Here is a 19,815-nt window from a genome sequence, read left to right as displayed (position 1 = left end):
ATATTTTTTCAGCACCATCATAAGTTTGAATGGTTTCTGAACAAGGCAGTCATTAACTAAGGACTACCTATATAGAAGAGCTTATTCACTGATGTTTAGCATTATACTTCCTCTGACTATTCTGATTATCATAAGCATTAGTCAAATTATTATGGTAAAATAATATATTCAGAATCAGAACAGAGCTGGAAGGGACCTTGGAGGTCTTCTAATCCAGCCTCCTGCTCAAGCAGGAGATTCTATACCATTTCAGACAATCTCTTCTTGAAAACCTCCAGTGATGAAGCAGCCACAACATCCGAAGGCAAGCTGTTCCATTGGTTAATTGTCCTCACCAGGGGTGAAATCTAAAATTTTTTGCTACCGGTTCTGTGGGCGTGGCTTAATTAGTGGGCGTGGCTTGGTGGTCAGGTGACCGGGTGGGTGTGGATTGTTGGTCAGCTGGGCGTGTCCAAGTCGACGTCACTTCTTTGCCCTTTTTTAACCTACAAAACACAACACAACACAACTGGCTCACCCACAATGTAAAAGCAGCTGTGCTAGACCCAAAATGGCCCCTGCAACAAGCAGGAACCTCACACAGCCACAAAAAGTCCAAAAAACCAACTTTCACACTTTACACACACAAAATTCCACATACAGCTTTGTGAGATTTTGTGTGTTTGTGTAGTTAGAGTGAAACAATACAGAAACACACAAAATCTCAGAAAGCTGCACAAATTTTATTTTATTTTATTTTTATTTTTATATAAAAGCAGCTAAATTTAAAACTTCCTAAACTTTAAATGGCTAGGTCTAAAAAAAGAACAACTAAAAAAAACCCCAATTAACTATTTTTTTTAAATCTCCCAAACGGGAAAAAAAACTTACCCAATTGAAGGAACAAGGCAGGCAGGCAGACAGAGCTGCTCACCGATGAGCTTGATTGCAGGCAGGGAGATTCAGTTGCTTGCTGATGCAATAGATTGCAGGGATTACAGCAAGCGAAGCAAGGCAGGCGTGTGAAGGTAAGCAAGCTGGAGGCTGGGGGGCAAAGGATTTTTGCTACCGGTTCTCCAAATTGCCCGCCGCCATCGCTACCTACTCGCCTGAGCTGTTCCAAACGGGGAGCATTTCACCCCTGGTCCTCACTGTTACGAAGTTTCTCCTCAATTCCAGGTTGCTTCTCTCCTTGATTAGTTTCCATCCATTGTTTTTTTGTCCTGCACTCTGGTGCTTTGGAAAATAAATTGACCTCCTCTTCTTTGTGGCAGCCTCTCAAATACTGGAATACTGCTATCATGTCCCCCCAGTCCTTCTTTTCTCTAGACTAGCCAAACCCAAATCCTCCAACCATTTTTCATATGTTTTAGCTTCCAGGCCTCTTTGCACATTCAAAACATGTGAGTGAGAATAAGTGAGAACTGAATTTCACAGGTTGTAAAGTGGCCATAGTTGTCCACTCCTGATCTAGCTGATTACATCCTACCCAGAATAGTTTCAGCGATTCAAATGTGAGTCCAGGAAGGAAATGACCCCTGGTTAACCATCTCTTAGACAAAAAAAACAGGCAGAGAGAAAAAGAAGCAACAGGAATCAGGTCTTTGCCCTATATCTACAGCCTCCTGGTGAGTAGGTCATAAGGTGCAGAAGCGTCACTGGATTCACATTTCCAGTTGATGACACATGTATCAGTGTGTGTGTGTGTGTGTGTGTGTGTGTGTGTGTGTGTGTGTGTGTGTGTGTGTATTCCATTCTCTTCTCTGTGGTTCTTCTTCCAGCATGTTTGCTTCTCTAATTTTGAACGTTTGATGAGTGTGTGTGCTCAACTTCTGAGCAATATCTTCTGATTTCTACTTCCGCTTTCAATCAATAATGAAAGCAATTGTCCCTGATCCCAGGGTCAGTCTAATTCTGTCTCAGTCTTTCTTCCAAATCGGCTTGCCTTCTCAAGCTTTTTCCTGCATGGCCTGTCATATTTTACCCAGATCATTTGCAAACACTGAAAAGTTTGCTCCTTTGGCTTCTATGTTCACCCTATTCATAGGGCCACCCTATGGTCTAAATTTACATCATTTACCATTTAATTCCCCCCCCCAAAAAAGAAGTTTAACTCTTTACTCTTTTGCTAGTTGTACAGTATTTGCAAACAAATGAATAAACACTCTTGTTTCTTTGTTCCAAAAATGCCAGAGTATGTCATGGAAATCTGGGGGCCGGATGGGATGGGGGAAATAAAAATCTGAAGATAGCTGGTGTGAGATCACACTTGAAGCCCTGCCCATTTTTTAAAAGCATCTACATCAGTAGTTGGGTGATACTTCGAGACCACCTTCTACCGCATAGCTCCCATCGACCGGTAAGATCCCACAGAGCTGGTCTCCTCCGGGTCCCGTCAGCTAAACAATGTTGGTTAGCGGGCCCGCGGGGAAGGGCCTTCTCTGTGGCTGCCCTGGGTCTCTGGAACCAATTACCTCCTGAGGTCTGGACCGCCCCCACCCTATTGGCCTTCCGGAAAGCGGTGAAGACCTGGCTTTTCTGGCAGACCTGGGGCCGTTGATCTCGCTACAACGATCTTGTGGGACCCGGCCATGGAATGGAGTGTATGGGTTTTTAATGTTCTTTTAAAAAAATTTTACGGGATATTGTTCGCATTATTTTATTTATTTATTTATTTATTTTTGCTGTAAGCCGCCCAGAGTCCCTAGGGAGTTGGGCAGCATAGAAATGTGACTAATAAAATAAATCAATACTTACATAATAAATAAATACAATAATACTTACATGCTGAAACAAAAAGAGATGGGGAAAAATGAAGTGTGAATGATACAAATGTTCCTGTTGCTTTCAGATGAAAGATTGGAAGGAAGACATTTCTATACCAAAACCAGATTGATTGTATGTTTCCCCAGGAAGGAGTTAGCAACCTTAATAGCACTAATTTCCATAATCCGTCTTGAGAGGAGTTTAAGAAGTTTTCGGTAAGCAATTTGCAGCATTGGTATATTGATGAAAATAAAAGAAATGAATGCTTTGCCTGAAAAAAACTGGATAGTATACATTAATAGTGCTAAATTGGGTGAATGAGGACGCAGCAAGCCAGGCAGTGAGTGACAACAGCTCTGTTTATTAGGGTGAGAACCCAGCAACTGACCTAAGGAAATAGCTCCCTTTATATACCTTGCAGCTGTGGTGGTCAGCCAATCAGCTGAGGATCAGTTAATTCAAACTGCCCGCCAAACAAACCTATTTGCATAACATTAACAGAGTTGGAAGGGACCTTGTAGGTCATCTGATCCAACCCCCTGCCCATGCAGGAGACCCTATACCATTCTGACCGATGGCAGTCCAATCTCTTCTTGAAAGCTTCCAGTGATGAAGCTCCTACCACTTCCGAAGGCAAGCTGTTCCATTGGTTGATTGTTCTCACTTTCAGAAAGTTCCTCCTCATTTCTAGGTTGAATCTCTCCTTGGTCAGTTTCCATCCATTATTCCTTGTCTGGCCTTCAGGTGCTTTGGAAAACAGCTTGACCCCCTCCTCTCTGTGGCACCCCCTCAAGTATTGGAAGACGGCTATCATGTCTCCCCTGGTCCTTCTCTTCTCTTCACCAGACTAACCATGCCCAGTTCATGGTAACCGTTCTTCATATGTTTTAGTCTCCAGTCCCCTAATCATCCTGGTTGCTCTCCTCTGCACTTTTTCTAGAGTCTCAACATCATTTTTGTAGTGTGGTGACCAAAACTGGATGCAGTACTCTAGGTGTGGTCTTACTAGGGCTTTATAGAGTGGTATTAGTACTGAGCCTATATAATGAGATCAGGCACATCCAAAGCGCCTTCTGACTTGTCCTTGTATGGCCTGAAAAAAATTAATGGAAGAGGTTTCTCAAAGTACAATATTTATTTTCAGAACACATAGACGTACAAATGCCATTCTTTGTTGTGAACAAGAGGCGCACAGTATTTCTCCCAGGGCTTCCTATTTTACCAATGAAAAAGAACTCTCATGGACCCCCCCCCCTTTAAATTTTCGGTTACCATCTTTTCCTGAGTTTGTGTGCAGTATTGGTTGATTGCAAAATGGAAACAATAAAGCCTTCTTCAGGTATGCATTTGAACTTAAGGAGAACTTCATACTGAATCAAGTTCCGAACCCATAAGAGTTTTAATAAATGCCCCTGGTTTACCTGTTGCTTTCTCTGACCACCTTGGTTTTAGTTGGGTGATCTGAAGGAGATGTACCTGCATTTGCTTGAATGAAAGCATCTTCCTTTGTGGCATTATACTCCATTAGATATTCAAATCACATAGAATTCAGGGGTGGGAAAATATGGCCCCTTTATGACCTGTGGACTTCAACTCCCAGAATTCCTGAGCCAGTTTGGCTGCCTCAGGAATTCTGGGAGTTGAAGTCCACAGGTTGTAAAAGGGCCACAGTTGCCCACCCCTGACATAGATAGATGTTTTTATGTTCAAGCAAGCATCTGTCATTCAGACCTCCAAGCTGAACACATGAAATATGAAAGAAACTAGAGTAGGGCCACTTCTGTGATTGAGTCCTTGATTTATTCATACCTGACAAGGGCAAACTCACCTTCACATCTAAACTGCTTTGCCCATGATTGAGAAACAGCAAGTATGTGTGTTGTTGTTAGAGTGCGGCTATCAAATCACAAGCTTTCTTCTTTTGTGAGTGTAACCTGATCTTGCAAAATGACAATGTTCCTTGTGAATGTTAGACTCCTTTATGCATTATACCTATAAAATGGGAACCTTTTATTGTCCAGTGAGCTGAATGGTATCCTCAAGGAGAATGTTAAATTTGTGTGTGTGGGGGGTGTGTGTTGATCGTAAAGAGTAATTTAAAATTACAGTTGATATTATTCCACATGTAACTTCTAATTTTCATAAGCAGTTTGTGGGAAGGCATTTTTCCTTACTATAATTCAGCCCAAATACTGACAGAAATCTCTCTTTATGTGTATAGTCAAGTTAGGAAAGCTGAAGCATAAATTCTTTATTTCATAACAATTTGTGAAACAATTGTCTATTGGTATATGTTTAAAACATTTTAGAATCTGTATGTCATGAGTGCTGTGGAAATGATGCAATTTAAATAAATTTCTGACCCTTCATCTGTGTTATAAGTTGATTATTTGTGCTACATTATATTTGAAAAGAATTCATTTTGGGAAAGGGAAGAGTACTGCATTTTGTTAGATCCCCAAACACTTACAATTCTTTTCCTAGCACTGCACTGTCACTAAATCTCTGATGTCTTGCCCTGCGGTGTTTTTTTTAGAAAACAGGCAAGTAATTTCCTTAATGATAATTATTGTAATATTCCACCTTGTGGTGTCATTTGCAATATATTTCTTTGAAAGCTCTTGATTTGCTATCTTTTTTGGCAAGAAGCTACCAAAGGATAGAAAGACTTCTGACTCGATCTGTATTCAAATCCTTTTCTGTTCCTAAATTTCTGTGCTTATTTTGTTTATTTTGGCTTACTCCATTTCCAAAACAGAAGAAAAGTGACTTACCTACAGGACCGCATTCTGCCACCAATTGCCTCCCACCGACCAATACGCTCCCACAGAGAGGGCCTCCTCAGGGTGCCGTCAGCCAAACAGTGTAGCCTGGCGACCCCCAGGGGGAGAGCCTTCTCTGTGGGGGCCCTGGCCCTATGGAATAAACTGCCCCTGGACATACGAAGGATCCCCGACCTCCGTGCCTTCCGTCGCGCTCTGAAGACCCTATTATTCCAGCAAGCTGGTCTGACTAAAAATCATGGCACTTTCTCACTGTGCCTAAAACCAGTGATGCTTTCTCACTGTGCTTAAATCACAGGACACAAAATTAGGTTTCTCTGGTATATTTATTCTTGGCAAGTATAACTTACAATTTTATCTCAATCTTATGACCGTTTCAACCTAGTTCTGAAGATCCACTTTCTTTTCCTTTCATAAAATACTTCAGTTTTTGCATGTATCACTAGTACAGAAGTCCTGTGGATGATATAACACAATTTCCAAGAAACGGTTGCTACACAAAGCTGTTGGTTGTATAGGCAGAGTCAGTGACACACCGACAGATGTGAGTGCTTCTCAAGAAAAGTCACAGGGTTTCTGACACCCAGAAGAAGACTGGCTACTCTGCCAATATGGCATTTCTGAAAGCTTTGCTGTGTTCCTGACAAATTTATCTGCACACCCATTCCAAAAAGGAATGGCACCATTATCCACTGCATGACCGCTTCCACGTGCAAAAGTTCTGGAACTCCAGACAACTGAGGTTGGATGTCTACCGTGATCATAGCATAAAAGGAAAAGAGTTTTAATATTTTCAGTTAAAGTTTTCTATGTTCAAGCTTTGTCAATGCTTAAGAAGTGAGGGTGGAGAGAAATGGTTTCAATCATATACAGTGGTACCTGTATATGATCATCATTAATTAGTTCTGGGAGGCATGATGAGTATCAAAACCGATGAGTACCAAAAAAATTTTTCCCATCAGGAATAATGTAGTGAGTCGCAAAGCAGCTGACACTGACATGTTCTGACATTTTCACGTCAAAATGCACTGAGTACCAAATTCGATGAGTTTCAAAGCAGTTAAGTGCCAAGGTACCACTCAGAGGTGGTATTCAGCCGGTTCGCACTGGTTGTCCCGAACTGGTAGTAACGATTATGCACACTTTGGCGAACCGGCAAATCGCACCACTGACTGTCCCCACCCCTCCCTGCCTCTCCCACTCACTCCTTTTCACGCCTCGCCTGCCTTCGTGCTCATCCTCATGGATGTGGCCTAACTGCTGTTTGCCTCCTTCCCTGTTTGCCTCTGTTGCCTCCATTTGGATGGCCCTTGTTTGCCTCCCTCCCTGTTTGCCTCTGTTGCCTCCATTTGGATGGCCCTTCTTTGCCTCCTTCCCTGTTTGCCTCTGTTGCCTCCATTTGGATGGCCCTTCTTTGCCTCCTTCCCTGTTTGCCTCTGTTGCCTCCATTTGGATGGCCCTTGTTTGCCTCCTTCCCTGTTTGCCTCTGTTGCCTCCATTTGGATGGCCCTTGTTTGCCTCCTTCCCTGTTTGCCTCTGTTGCCTCCATTTGGATGGCCCTTCTTTGCCTCCTTCCCTGTTTGCCTCTGTTGCCTCCATTTGGATGGCCCTTCTTTGCCTCCTTCCCTGTTTGCCTCTGTTGCCTCCATTTGGATGGCCCTTGTTTGCCTCCTTCACTGTTTGTCTCTGTTGCCTCCATTTGGATGGCCCTTGTTTGCCTCCTTCCCTGTTTGCCTCTGTTGCCTCCATTTGGATGGCCCTTCTTTGCCTCCTTCCCTGTTTGCCTCTGTTGCCTCCATTTGGATGGCCCTTCTTTGCCTCCCTCCCTGTTTGTCTCTGTTGCCTCCATTTGGATGGCCCTTCTTTGCCTCCTTCCCTGTTTGCCTCTGTTGCCTCCATTTGGATGGCCCTTGTTTGCCTCCTTCCCTGTTTGCCTCTGTTGCCTCCATTTGGATGGCCCTTGTTTGCCTCCTTCCCTGTTTGTCTCTGTTGCCTCCATTTGGATGGCCCTTCTTTGCCTCCTTCCCTGTTTGCCTCTGTTGCCTCCATTTGGATGGCCCTTCTTTGCCTCCTTCCCTGTTTGCCTCTGTTGCCTCCATTTGGATGGCCCTTCTTTGCCTCCTTCCCTGTTTGCCTCTGTTGCCTCCATTTGGATGGCCCTTCTTTGCCTCCTTCCCTGTTTGCCTCTGTTGCCTCCATTTGGATGGCCCTTCTTTGCCTCCTTCCCTGTTTGCCTCTGTTGCCTCCATTTGGATGGCCCTTCTTTGCCTCCCTCCCTGTTTGCCTCTGTTGCCTCCATTTGGATGGCCCTTCTTTGCCTCCTTCCCTGTTTGCCTCTGTTGCCTCCATTTGGATGGCCCTTGTTTGCCTCCTTCACTGTTTGTCTCTGTTGCCTCCATTTGGATGGCCCTTCTTTGCCTCCTTCCCTGTTTGTCTCTGTTGCCTCCATTTGGATGGCCCTTCTTTGCCTCCTTCCCTGTTTGCCTCTGTTGCCTCCATTTGGATGGCCCTTCTTTGCCTCCTTCCCTGTTTGCCTCTGTTGCCTCCATTTGGATGGCCCTTCTTTGCCTCCTTCCCTGTTTGCCTCTGTTGCCTCCATTTGGATGGCCCTTCTTTGCCTCCTTCCCTGTTTGCCTCTGTTGCCTCCATTTGGATGGCCCTTCTTTGCCTCCCTCCCTGTTTGTCTCTGTTGCCTCCATTTGGATGGCCCTTCTTTGCCTCCCTCCCTGTTTGTCTCTGTTGCCTCCATTTGGATGGCCCTTGTTTGCCTCCTTCCCTGTTTGCCTCTGTTGCCTCCATTTGGATGGCCCTTGTTTGCCTCCCTCCCTGTTTGTCTCTGTTGCCTCCATTTGGATGGCCCTTGTTTGCCTCCTTCACTGTTTGTCTCTGTTGCCTCCATTTGGATGGCCCTTCTTTGCCTCCTTCCCTGTTTGTCTCTGTTGCCTCCATTTGGATGGCCCTTGTTTGCCTCCTTCCCTGTTTGTCTCTGTTCCCTCCATTTAGATGGCCCTTGTTTGCCTCCTTCCCTGTTTGTCTCTGTTGCCTCCATTTGGATGGCCCTTGTTTGCCTCCTTCCCTGTTTGTCTCTGTTGCCTCCATTTGGATGGCCCTTCTTTGCCTCCTTCCCTGTCTGCCTCTGTTGCCTCCATTTGGATGGCCCTTCTTTGCCTCCTTCCCTGTCTGCCTCTGTTGCCTCCATTTGGATGGCCCTTCTTTGCCTCCTTCCCTGTTTGTCTCTGTTGCCTCCATTTGGATGGCCCTTCTTTGCCTCCTTCACTGTTTGTCTCTGTTGCCTCCATTTGGATGGCCCTTCTTTGCCTCCTTCCCTGTCTGCCTCTTTTGCCTCCATTTGGATGGCCCTTCTTTGCCTCCTTCCCTGTTTGTCTCTGTTGCCTCCATTTGGATGGCCCTTGTTTGCCTCCTTCCCTGTTTGTCTCTGTTGCCTCCATTTGGATGGCCCTTGTTTGCCTCCTTCACTGTTTGTCTCTGTTGCCTCCATTTGGATGGCCCTTGTTTGCCTCCTTCCCTGTTTGTCTCTGTTGCCTCCATTTGGATGGCCCTTCTTTGCCTCCTTCCCTGTCTGCCTCTGTTGCCTCCATTTGGATGGCCCTTCTTTGCCTCCTTCCCTGTTTGTCTCTGTTGCCTCCATTTGGATGGCCCTTCTTTGCCTCCTTCACTGTTTGTCTCTGTTGCCTCCATTTGGATGGCCCTTCTTTGCCTCCTTCCCTGTCTGCCTCTGTTGCCTCCATTTGGATGGCCCTTCTTTGCCTCCTTCCCTGTTTGTCTCTGTTGCCTGCATTTGGATGGCCCTTCTTTGCCTCCTTCCCTGTTTGTCTCTGTTGCCTCCATTTGGATGGCCCTTCTTTGCCTCCTTCCCTGTTTGTCTCTGTTGCCTCCATTTGGATGGCCCTTGTTTGCCTCCTTCCCTGTTTGCCTCTGTTGCCTCCATTTGGATGGCCCTTCTTTGCCTCCTTCCCTGTTTGCCTCTGTTGCCTCCATTTGGATGGCCCTTGTTTGCCTCCTTCCCTGTTTGTCTCTGTTGCCTGCATTTGGATGGCCCTTGTTTGCCTCCTTCCCTGTTTGCCTCTGTTGCCTCCATTTGGATGGCCCTTCTTTGCCTCCTTCCCTGTTTGCCTCTGTTGCCTCCATTTGGATGGCCCTTGTTTGCCTCCTTCACTGTTTGTCTCTGTTGCCTCCATTTGGATGGCCCTTCTTTGCCTCCTTCCCTGTTTGCCTCTGTTGCCTCCATTTGGATGGCCCTTGTTTGCCTCCTTCACTGTTTGTCTCTGTTGCCTGCATTTGGATGGCCCTTGTTTGCCTCCTTCCCTGTCTGCCTCTGTTGCCTGCATTTGGATGGCCCTTCTTTGCCTCCTTCCCTGTTTGCCTCTGTTGCCTCCATTTGGACGGCCCTTGTTTGCCTCCTTCCCTGTCTGCCTCTGTTGCCTGCATTTGGACGGCCCTTGTTTGCCTCCTTCCCTGTCTGCCTCTGTTGCCTGCATTTGGATGGCCCTTGTTTGCCTCCCTCCCTGTTTGCCTCCACTTCCTCCATTTGCCACGTTGCCCTTGTTTGCCTCCCTCCCCGTTTGCCTCCACTGCCTCCATTTGCCACGTCGTCCTCATTTGCCTCCCTCCCTGTTTGCCTCCACTGCCTCCATTTGCCACGTTGCCCTTGTTTGCCTCCCTCCCTGTTTGCCTCCACTGCCTCCATTTGCCACGTTGCCCTTGTTTGCCTCCCTCCCTGTTTGCCTCCATTGCCTCCATTTGCCACGTCGTCCTCATTTGCCTCCCTCCCTGTTTGCCTCCACTGCCTCCATTTGCCACGTCGTCCTCATTTGCCTCCCTCCGTTTGCCTCCACTGCCTCCATTTGCCACGTCGTCCTCATTTGCCTCCCTCCCTGTTTGCCTCCACTGCCTCCATTTCCCACGTCGTCCTCATTTGCCTCCCTCCCTGTTTGCCTCCACTGCCTCCATTTGCCACGTTGTCCTCATTTGCCTCCCTCCCTGTTTGCCTCCACTGCCTCCATTTGCCACGTTGCCCTCGTTTGCCTCCCTCCCTGTTTGCCTCCACTGCCTCCATTTGCCACGTCGTCCTCATTTGTCTCCCTCCGTTTGCCTCCACTGCCTCCATTTGCCACGTCGTCCTCATTTGTCTCCCTCCGTTTGCCTCCACTGCCTCCATTTGCCACGTCGTCCTCATTTGCCTCCCTCCCTGTTTGCCTCCACTGCCTCCATTTGCCACGTTGCCCTTGTTTGCCTCCCTCCCTGTTTGCCTCCACTGCCTCCATTTGCCACGTTGCCCTTGTTTGCCTCCCTCCCTGTTTGCCTCCACTGCCTCCATTTGCCACCTCGTCCTCATTTGCCTCCCTCCGTTTGCCTCCACTGCATCCATTTGCCATGTCGTCCTCATTTGCCTCCCTCCCTGTTTGCCTCCACTGCCTCCATTTGCCACGTCGCCCGTGTTTGCCTCCCTCCCTGTTTGCCTCCACTGCCTCCATTTGCCACGTCGTCCTCATTTGTCTCCCTCCGTTTGCCTCCACTGCCTCCATTTGCCACGTCGTCCTCATTTGTCTCCCTCCGTTTGCCTCCACTGCCTCCATTTGCCACGTCGTCCTCATTTGTCTCCCTCCGTTTGCCTCCACTGCCTCCATTTGCCACGTCGTCCTCATTTGCCTCCCTCCCTGTTTGCCTCCACTGCCTCCACTTGCCACGTTGCCCTTGTTTGCCTCCCTCCCTGTTTGCCTCCACTGCCTCCATTTGCCACGTTGCCCTTGTTTGCCTCCCTCCCTGTTTGCCTCCACTGCCTCCATTTGCCACCTCGTCCTCATTTGCCTCCCTCCGTTTGCCTCCACTGCATCCATTTGCCACGTCGTCCTCATTTGCCTCCCTCCCTGTTTGCCTCCACTGCCTCCATTTGCCACGTCGCCCGTGTTTGCCTCCCTCCCTGTTTGCCTCCACTGCCTCCATTTGCCACGTTGTCCTCATTTGTCTCCCTCCGTTTGCCTCCACTGCCTCCATTTGCCACGTCGTCCTCATTTGTCTCCCTCCGTTTGCCTCCACTGCCTCCATTTGCCACGTCGTCCTCATTTGTCTCCCTCCGTTTGCCTCCACTGCCTCCATTTGCCACGTTGCCCTTGTTTGCCTCCCTCCCCATTTGCCTCCACTGCCTCCATTTGGACGGCCGTTGTATGCCTCCCTCCCTGTTTGCCTCCACAGCCTCCATTTGCCAGGTTGCCCTTGTTTGCCTCCCTCCCCGTTTGCCACCACTGCCTCCATTTGCCACGTCATTCTCATTTGCCTCCCTCCCTGTTTGCCTCCACTTCCTCCATTTGCCACGTCGTCCTCATTTGCCTCCCTCCCTGTTTGCCTCCACTGCCTCCATTTGCCACGTCGTCCTCATTTGCCTCCCTCCCTGTTTGCCTCCACTGCCTCCATTTGCCACGTTGTCCTCATTTGCCTCCCTCCCTGTTTGCCTCCACTGCCTCCATTTGCCACGTTGCCCTTGTTTGCCTCCCTCCCTGTTTGCCTCCACTGCCTCCATTTGCCACGTCGTCCTCATTTGCCTCGCTCCCTGTTTGCCTCCACTGCATCCATTTGCCACGTCGTCCTCATTTGCCTCCCTCCCTGTTTGCCTCCACTGCCTCCATTTGCCACGTTGTCCTCATTTGCCTCCCTCCCTGTTTGCCTCCACTGCATCCATTTGCCACGTCGTCCTCATTTGCCTCCCTCCCTGTTTGCCTCCACTGCCTCCATTTGCCACGTTGCCCTTGTTTGCCTCCCTCCCTGTTTGCCTCCACTGCCTCCATTTGCCACATCGTCCTCATTTGCCTCCCTCCCTGTTTGCCTCCACTGCATCCATTTGCCACGTCGTCCTCATTTGCCTCCCTCCCTGTTTGCCTCCACTGCCTCCATTTGCCACGTTGCCCTTGTTTGCCTCCCTCCCTGTTTGCCTCCACTGCCTCCATTTGCCACGTCGTCCTCATTTGTCTCCCTCCGTTTGCCTCCACTGCCTCCATTTGCCACGTTGCCCTTGTTTGCCTCCCTCCCCGTTTGCCTCCACTGCCTCCATTTGGATGGCCCTTGTTTGCCTCCTTCACTGTTTGTCTCTGTTGCCTCCATTTGGACGGCCCTTGTTTGCCTCCCTCCCCGTTTGCCTCCACTGCCTCCATTTGCCACGTCGTCCTCATTTGCCTCCCTCCCTGTTTGCCTCCACTGCCTCCATTTGCCACGTTGCCCTCGTTTGCCTCCCTCCCCATTTGCCTCCACTGCCTCCATTTGCCACGTTGCCCTCGTTTGCCTCCCTCCCCATTTGCCTCCACTGCCTCCATTTGCCACGTTGCCCTCGTTTGCCTCCCTCCCCATTTGCCTCCACTGCCTCCATTTGCCACGTTGCCCTCGTTTGCCTCCCTCCCCATTTGCCTCCACTGCCTCCATTTGCCACGTTGCCCTCGTTTGCCTCCCTCCCCATTTGCCTCCACTGCCTCCATTTGCCACGTTGCCCTCGTTTGCCTCCCTCCCCATTTGCCTCCACTGCCTCCATTTGCCACGTTGCCCTCGTTTGCCTCCCTCCCCATTTGCCTCCACTGCCTCCATTTGCCACGTTGCCCTCGTTTGCCTCCCTCCCCATTTGCCTCCACTGCCTCCATTTGCCACGTTGTCCTCATTTGCCTCCCTCCCTGTTTGCCTCCACTGCCTCCATTTGCCACGTCGCCCTTGTTTGCCTCCCTCCCCGTTTGCCTCCACAGCCTATATTTGCCCCCGTTCATCCTTGTTTGCCTCCATCGCCTGTTTGTCTCCCTCCCTGTTTGCCTCCACTTCCTGTCTTGGCTGCTCACCTAACTTTTGGTAAGTTGCTCTGTCTCTCATGTACAGGGACTGTTTGACCCCGTCTCCCATCCCTGTTGCATTGCCCATGGGAAAACCTGCTCCAAGGTTGAATAAATCCAGATTGAAATCTAGCGAGCTTCCACAGGGCATAAAAGACAAGACTGAAATGTTTTGTTCACATTTTCTGACCGTGAGAGTAATCAACCTCTGAAACAGCTTGCCTTCAGAAGTTGTGGAAGCTTCATCACTGGAAGTTTTCAAGAAAAGACTGGACATCAAGAGGATTATAGAATAAAGGCATTTGCAGATGATCTGGTTGTTACCCTATCACAACCAATGGAATCAACAATCCTGATGAAGGACATTATACAAGACTATGGTAGAGTTTCAGGTTTTAGAGTGAATTCAAAAAAGACTAAAATGATAGTCAAAAATATGACACAAGATCGTAAACATGAGCTTGAAAGGAGGGCAGGTTTTGAAATTGTACCTAAGGTAAAATATCTTGGAGTTCAGGTTGCAGAATCAAACATGAAATTGTTTCAAAACAATTATGAGGTGTTGTGGCGAGAGGTTCAGAAAGACATGGAGACTTGGAAAAAGCTGCAACTGTCTTTACTTGGAAGAATAGCAGCAGTTAAGATGAACATTTTGCCAAGATTTCTGTTTTTGTTTCAAATGATTCCGGTGCTTAAAAGTGATAAACAACTGAAAGTTTGGCAGTCTGGTGTGAATAAGTTTGTCTGGAACGAGAAGAAGCCGAGAGTGAAATTGAAAATTATGCAAGATGTTCCAGAAAGAGGAGGCCTTAAACTCCCAAACCTACAGTTATATTATGATGCAGCAGCTTTAACTTTAACAAGTGATTGGTTTGGAAGTAAAAAGACTGGAATATTGAATGTAGAAAGTTTTGATCTTGAATTTGGATGGCATGCTTATTTATTTTACGACGATAAAGTAGACAAAGTATTTAAAAGTCATATACTTAGAGACTCTTTGATGAGAGTTTGGAAGAAGCACCGACTCAAATGGGATTACAAAATACCGCTATGGCTGGATCTTGGTCATACTTTGTGGAATACAAATATAATGTCACTCGGGGGGTTTTTATATAAAGAGGTTCTTTTCACAGATGCGGGCAGATGGCAGCTGAAGACATTACAGACACTGTTGGATGAAGGGTTTAATTTAACTTGGTTACAATACAATCAACTACAACTGAGATGGAAAGAGGACCAAAAAACTGGTATTATGTTGCATGAGGAAGAATTGGTTAGACATATAAGAGAGAAAGGTCCAATGCATATTAAAAGGCTTTATAATGTTTTGTTAGAAAGAGATTCAGAAACGGAATTAGTTAAAGATTGTATGATTAAGTGGGCACAGAATTTTGAAGAACCAGTGATGCTGGAAACTTGGGAAAAAATTTGGGTTCAGAATGTTAAATTTACAGTCGCAAAACCTGAGAGAAAATTTTTATAAAATGTTTTATAGATGGCATTTAGATCCTAAAAAGTTGTCATGTATGTACCCTAATGTTCAGCCAAAATGTTGGAGATGCGAATGTTTGGATGCTACGTATTATCATGTTTGGTGGACCTGTAGGAAAGTTAAGGCTTTTTGGATAAAAATTTGGTGGGTCATGCAGAATGTTTTGAGGAAAAAAATTCAATTTTCTCCACAGTTGTTTTTATTGGGTATAGTTAAGGGTTTTACATGGGGTGAAACAAAACTGATATTGTATATGATAACAGCAGCAAGATTGTTGATAGGTAAATACTGGAAGAATGAAGCTTTGCCCACTATCGAGGAATGGACTTTGAAGATGGCCAGTTTTGCAGAGATGGCGAAGATTTCAGCATATTTAAAAGATTGTTCACAAGAGACTTATGAATGGGAATGGAAAAGGTGGATAGAATATGTTCAGAACAAATACCAAACTAGAAAGTATCAAATAGCTTTTATTTGAAAATAATGTATTAGAAATATTTTAATGTAAAGAGACAAAGAGGAAAAATTATACAGGGGGAGGGATGGGTTCAAGCTTATATATCAGTGTTATTAGTTATGAGTACATAATAGGGAAGTCTGGGGGGGAGGGTTAGGGAGGGTTAGGGAGGATGGGAAGTTTGGGGAGGGGGTGGTGGAAAAAAAGGGGTGAAAATGTAATTGTAAAACTTTTGCAATAAAAAAAAAAAAAGAAAAGACTGGACATCTGTTAGAAATGGTGTAGGCAGTGGTGGGATTCTTCAGCCAGTTAACTTTTTGTTCAGTTTGGGGAATTGGCTGAAGCCTCACCCCTCCCCATCCGTCACAGCCACAGCCACTTCTCGCCTTGTTGGGAGGGAGCATCCCGTCCCAGTCCCAGCTGAGAGGAAGCTTAGCAAAAAGCTGCAAGAAGGCTACAAGAAGCTCAGCTGTTCCCATCTCTTGTTCTTTCCCTCCCCAATGACACAGCCTGGCTGGATGTCTTCTCCCTCACCACCCCTCTTGCAGCCTTTTGTGGGGATTTATTTTTCTTTTTTCGGTCTCTTTTATTTTCTTTTTGAATAAACCCTCCATGTCAAGATTCAGCTGCTGCCAAGCTCCCCTTACAGGCTGGCAGGGAAATGAGGCAAATCGCACTGAACTGCTTTAAGGCAGCTTAAATAAGTTTTTACGTCCACTGCAAACATCTCAGCTTTTGTTGCTGCGACTTCCTTCCTGGCTGCCACATGCCTGCCGGGCCCTCCTCCGCTGTTCTGCGTTTGGTTGGAAGCAAAGACCGTGTGTGTGTGTGTGTGTGTGTGTGTGTGTTGGGTTGAATAAGCCGGATATAATGGCCGGTTTCATCCAAAGGAGTTTTTGTTTCAGGTGGGTCTCCTAGCTTTAGAAGGAGAGAGGGAAGGAGGAAGGGAAGGAATAGAAAGAGAGAGACAGAGAAAGGAAGGAAGGAAGGAAGGAAGGAAGGAAGGAAGGAAGGAAGGAAGGAAGGAAGGAAGGAAGGAAGGAAGGAAGAAAGAGAGAGAGGGAGAGAGAGAGAGAAGGGAGAGACAAGAAAGCAAAGAAGGAAAGAAAAGGGAAAGAAAGAAAAAGGGAGAGAGAAAGAAAGAGAAAGGAAGAAAAGGGATAGACAAGAAAGAGGGATGGAAGGAAGGGAAAGAAGAAAAAGAAAGAAAGAAAGAAAGAAAGAGAGAAAGAAAGAGAGAGAGAGAGAGGGAGGGAGGGAGGGAGGGAGGGAGGAGAAAGTGAATGAGATAGTTGGATGGATGGATAGATAGATAAGATAAGATATATGGAGGGTGGGAGAGAGAGAGAAAAAAAAGGAGAGGAAGGAAGGACCACAAACCCTGGCTTCAGAAGGTTCTTTGAAATAGCACAGCAATCTAGGGCTGGAAGGGATCTTGGAGGTCATCTAGTCCAACCCCCTGCTCCAGCAGGAGATCCTTACAGAATCATAGAAGAGCAGGGTTAGAAGGAAACTTAGAGGCCATTTCCAACCCCCTGCTCCAGCAAGAGACCTTATATCATCTGGATTATTTTGGTGCCTCTAACAGAGAGGAAAACTGCCAGAAGAGGGAAGGAGTTTATTAGGACAAGGCTGCCATGCAGAGGAAGGTAGAGATAGTCCTTCACTTATGACCACAATTGAGCCCAAAATTTTGGTTGCTAAACAAGAGCGTTGTTAAGTGAGTTTTGTCACATTTTACTCAGTCCATGACATCTTTTGGGTCCAAGGGTCATGTGCAGGCTAGGGAAGTAAATCTGAAGGAGTGTGTAATGTTCTAATGTACAGAAGTTATAGTTAAATGTGTGGCAGCAAGTAGACTCTGGGTGTGTTTCTGAGGTGGTATTCAGCTGGTTCAGACTGGTTTTCCTGAACCGGTAGTAACCATTATGCACAGTTCAGCGAACTGGCAAATCACACCACTGACTGGCCCCACCCCTCCCCACCTCTCCCACTCACTCCTTTGCCTGGCTTTGTGCTCTTTACTATTAAAAGTTTTTTTTTGTGTTAAATGCTTCCACGTGAAAAAGTGGGCTGTAGTTCTTTAAATATTTGCATAAAACACTCCTAGGTAGAAAATCTATTATATATATGATGTAGAAAAACACACGCAGTGAATTGGAGCATAGATCAGTTGTATTAACTAAAGTTATTGCAGAAGTCAATAGACCAATCTTTTGGCATGCTAATTAATGGTAGCCTTGCAAAAGACTTAGATTTTCAGGTAGTCCTCAATTTATGACCACAATTGAGCCCAAAATTTCCATTGCTAATGAGACAGTTGTTAAGTTTAAGTTTATTAAAATTTATAGGCCACCCTTCTCCCGAAGGACTCGGGGCGGCTCACAACAATAAAATCCCAATAAAAACAACAATAATAAATACGATTAAAATTAACAATTAAAATTCAGTTTAAAACCCACAATTAATTAAAATTCCCAAAACAGACTCAGCCAGTTTGCTTAAAGAGCCATGTCTTCAGATCCTTGCGGAAGGAACGGAGATCAGGGGCCGTCCGGAGCTCAGTGGGTAACTCGTTCCAGAGGGTCGGTGCAGTCACAGAGAACGGCCTGATCCTGGGCGCCATCAGCCGACATTGTCTGACCGAGGGCACCCGGAGGAGGGCAGCTGTATGTGAGCGCATTAGGCAGTGGGAGGCCGGTAGGAGGTGGTCCTGCAAATATCCCGGGCTCATGCCATGAAGGGCTTTATAGGTCAAAACCAAAACCTTGAAGCAGATCCGAAGGACCACCGGCAACCAGTGCAGCTCGCGCAGGAGAGGTGTGAGTTAAGTGAGTTTTGCCCCATTTTACAACCTTTCTCGCCACAGTTAGTAATATGGTTATAAAGCAAATCTGGCTCACCCATTGACTTTGCTTGTCAGAAGGTCACAAAAGGTGACCACATGTCCCTGGGACATTGCAACCATCATAAATATGAGCCAGTTGGTTTCACCAGGCTCAAGGTTGACTCAGCCTCCCATCCTTCCGAGGTCGGAAAAATGAGGACCCAGATTGCTGGGGGCAATGTGCTGACTCTGTAAAACCGCTTAGAGAGGGCTGTAAAGCACTGTGAAGCGGTATATAAATCTAAGTGCTAGTGCTATCTCAGACAAGCTGCTCCTTAATTCACACAAAGATAAAGTGACTTGCAAGATTCTGCTACTAGAAGTGTTACAAAATAAGCAGATCTGACCTACTTGGTTTCTTAGTCTGATCAATCTGCTGTCACCCCTGTCTACTTACCTTTACTACCGGTTCGCAGCAGGGCCATTCGAACCGGTAGCATGCACAGAAACGTTTGATTATGTCGGGGTCGGTGGGTGGAGCCTCCCGCCGGTTTTATTACCGATTCTATAGAATCGGTGCGAACTGGGGGCAACCCACCACTTGGCTCACGTTAAAAGGAATATGACATGAGAGCCAGTCTGGTTTAATGATTGAGGCACCAGATTAGAATGCAAGAGGTCGTGAGATCAAGTCCTACCTTAGCCATGAAAACCAGCTGGACATCTTTGGGCCAGTCATTCTCTCAGGATTGTTGTTCTGGAGGTAATTAGAGGGGGAAAGCACGTAGGATATGTTCACCACCTTGAGTTATTTGTAAAAATAATAAAGGCTGGATTCAAATAAATAAATAAAATAATAAACAAGAACAAGGAATAAAAGACAACACAATGGACAAGAGCAAAAACAACCCCCCACACTTCAACTTAACTTCAATCAATCTCTCCAAAAGCTGAACAAAAAGCAGGTAAGGGCCTTCAGGGGAAAACTTTGCTTTGGGGGACAGACACTACAGATAATTGTGAAAACACCTGTAACATGTGTACCAAAGTTTCTTCGAATGGATTAATCTTTAGCATATAAAGCCAATCTTAAAAAAAAATATTCTTATTGGATCCATTGCTAGACCATGAAACCAAGGGATTCATTATTTCTTGTTGTACCTATTTGTACTTTTAAATTTTCTTAGGTCCTAAACAACAAAAAAAGTATTTTTCTTGGGTAATCGATCACATATATCAGTTTAATAGAGCAAAGCTGAATTACAATAAATTACTGGTATTTATTTTGCAGATACTTTGGTATGAATATTTTGGTACAATACTGGTATAACAATATTTTGCAGAATGCTGACGTATAATTGATAGAAAAGACATCAAGTAGATTATTTGAATGCAGATAAAATTGGATTTTTAAAGTTCACCAGAAAATCACTACCTGTTTTTGACTCATCTAAATTTACTTTTTTTTAAAAGTAAAATGAAAACTGTATTTGCTGGAAGCTACACAGTTATGTATCAGCCTGTGCCAGATTTTCTCCTAGAAATACTTCAGGAGATTAGAAATGCTACTGATATGATTCAGCTTCTACAGCAATTAATGAAAACAGTGATAGGAAATATCTCTCTGTCAAAGCCAAAAGAGTAAAGTTGATCAGTTCATATATGGGAGAGGGAGAGAGGGAAAGGGA

The 19,815-nt window shown here is 46.1% G+C and overlaps 1 long non-coding RNA gene across 1 annotated transcript; it reads right to left on the bottom strand.

The window, feature by feature from the left end:
- Window positions 1–3,086: 3,086 nt before the first annotated feature.
- On the bottom strand, window positions 3,087–19,113 carry LOC132712020 (uncharacterized). Its single transcript, XR_009622731.2, has 2 exons — window positions 18,826–19,113; window positions 3,087–3,838 (listed from the first exon to the last, which is right to left on the bottom strand). It is a non-coding gene; the product is annotated as an uncharacterized LOC132712020 (long non-coding RNA).
- Between the last annotated feature and the right edge of the window lie 702 nt (window positions 19,114–19,815).

The sequence above is a fragment of the Pantherophis guttatus genome, chromosome 1 (assembly GCF_059756535.1).
Source record: "Pantherophis guttatus breed Tessera chromosome 1, ASM5975653v1, whole genome shotgun sequence".
NCBI lineage: Eukaryota > Metazoa > Chordata > Lepidosauria > Squamata > Colubridae > Pantherophis > Pantherophis guttatus.
Note: the sequence above shows the minus strand (reverse complement) of the source record. Positions and strands in the feature narration are given on the sequence as shown.